The sequence below is a fragment of the Schistocerca piceifrons genome, unplaced genomic scaffold, assembly GCF_021461385.2.
Source record: "Schistocerca piceifrons isolate TAMUIC-IGC-003096 unplaced genomic scaffold, iqSchPice1.1 HiC_scaffold_396, whole genome shotgun sequence".
Taxonomy (NCBI): domain Eukaryota; kingdom Metazoa; phylum Arthropoda; class Insecta; order Orthoptera; family Acrididae; genus Schistocerca; species Schistocerca piceifrons.
Genome location: NW_025728621.1, coordinates 30,001 through 32,500, shown reverse-complemented (window position 1 = coordinate 32,500; position 2,500 = coordinate 30,001).

The window sequence follows — 2,500 nt, the reverse complement described above, 5'->3', positions numbered from 1 at the left end:
CCCAACTGAGCTTGCCGCTGCCGACAGAGGCCCGGGAGCGTGCTGTCGTGGCATTGCCGGCGGGAGACAACACGCGCCACCTACGGTGACCGGCAGCTCCAACGCCAGCGCCACAGAAGGACAAAAGCCCCACTTGGGTGCCGAAGCGAACTCTCCCAGCACAGCGCACGCGCCAACACATCCGCACAGCTGCGATACAAACCACCAGCGAGAACCGCTGGGGCGACCGAGCAGCAGACGGCGTCGCGGCGCCGAGCGCCGGGCGGCGGCGCATCCTCAACGCACACAGTCCTCAATCGGACCAGCACACTGAAGATGTCCACCGCGCTTCGCACCGGGCCCGCGAGGACCTACTTTGGCCGCACGGCGCCGCGCGCAGGGTGCGCCGGCGCGCAGCTGCGACGCCTGCCGCGTCCGTCGGCCGGCGCGCCTGCCACTGGCCGCCCCCACCAGCCGGCTGTAGCGCGTGCGCCCACGCACCGCGCGGCCAGCACGCCGGGAGGCGCCCCCTCACCGGCCGGGGACGGTCCCACCCAGCCACCACCGCGTATCGCTTCACACCCAGATGCCGTTCAGTTTCATCGGCATGGTGGGTATCGCTGGAACAACCGGTTAGTACCTCAACCTATCGTCGCCATCACCGATTCACCCCTAGCGAGAACAACCGCACCACAACGGGTTACCATTTCTTCATTTGCGTAACTTCACCAGAAAACGTAGGCGTCCATCGCCATTAGCAACTTCAACGATTATTGCATGCCTGTGTCAGGTGTCACGCCACACTACGTCTGCCCACATACACGCAACAAAATGTGCACGCCTAGACAATACGTGGAAGGTGGCCCCCGTACGTATGCGATGTCCATTGCTCGAACGACTGTCAACCGGCCTCTGTAGCATGTCGCAGATATGGAACGCGGTGCACCATGCTATCACGGTGTTTGAGGAGAGACGACTAGGTCCGAATACATCAACACACAGCTCATGCTGATCGCCATCCACGGCGTCCGTTCCTCCCACACGTCTCTATGGCGTACCACACTGCAATCCAGCTCTCATAGGGAGACGACACGTAGCTGCGTGCACAATATTTGCACTGTATGGTCCGCCGTTTTTGGGCGCAGTCGTTGTACGGTCACACATGTGCCACGATGTATCATTCAGTACATAAGGACGAATGTGCAGTACAGATTGTGGTTCACGCGTACGACATCAGCGGACAGTTGACACAGGCCGCACCACAACGTAGCCTGCGTACGTCGCATGCGAAGGGCATTGAACATGCAAACTTGTCACCAACCAGCTTGCGAAGGCAGGGGGCAAGGTGGGGACGTGGGGACGTGGGGAGGGGTGGGGGGGGGGGGGGCGGCATGTACGTCCTGCTGCCATCCACATTACAGTGTACAGCAGGAGCATGTGGAAAGTCAGCAAGACTTGCAAGGTGTTTAACATGAAGCGATACACAGGGGAGCGGGCAGTGCGAGTAGCGAACTATATTGCGAGGGTTGCGGGTGGGCAACACTACACTAATTGAACGAGTCGTATAACAATTACAGAGCAGGTTTAGGCGACAACGTGGGTTACGTTAGCGGACAACGTGGGTTACGTTAGCGGACAACGTGGGTTACGTTAAGGCACAACATGGGTTACGTTAAGGCACAACATGGGTTACGTTAAGGCACAACATGGGTTACGTTAGGGCACAACATGGGTTAGGTTAGGGGACAACATGGGTTAGGTTAGGGGACAACATGGGTTAGGTTAGGGGACAACATGGGTTAGGTTAGGGCACAACATGGGTTAGGTTAGGGCACAACATGGGTTAGGTTAGGGCACAACATGGGTTAGGTTAGGGCACAACATGGGTTAGGTTAAGGCACAACATGGGTTAGGTTAAGGCACAACATGGGTTAGGTTAAGGCACAACATGGGTTAGGTTAAGGCACAACATGGGTTAGGTTAAGGTACAACATGGGTTAGGTTAAGGTACAACATGGGTTAGGTTAAGGTACAACATGGGTTAGGTTAAGGTACAACATGGGTTAGGTTAAGGTACAACATGGGTTAGGTTAAGGTACAACATGGGTTAGGTTAAGGTACAACATGGGTTAGGTTAAGGTACAACATGGGTTAGGTTAAGGTACAACATGGGTTAGGTTAAGGTACAACATAGGTTAGGTTAAGGTACAACATAGGTTAGGTTAAGGTACAACATAGGTTAGGTTAAGGTACAACATAGGTTAGGTTAAGGTACAACATAGGTTAGGTTAAGGTACAACATAGGTTAGGTTAAGGTACAACATAGGTTAGGTTAAGGTACAACATAGGTTAGGTTAAGGTACAACATAGGTTAGGTTAAGGTACAACATAGGTTAGGTTAAGGTACAACATAGGTTAGGTTAGGTTAGGTTACACGTTGTTGTAAGGAAAGGTGTAGGGGGGGGGGGCGGGGGCGGCAGGTTCCTTGATAGTGATTATAGTAAGTGAATGCTTGTGACAT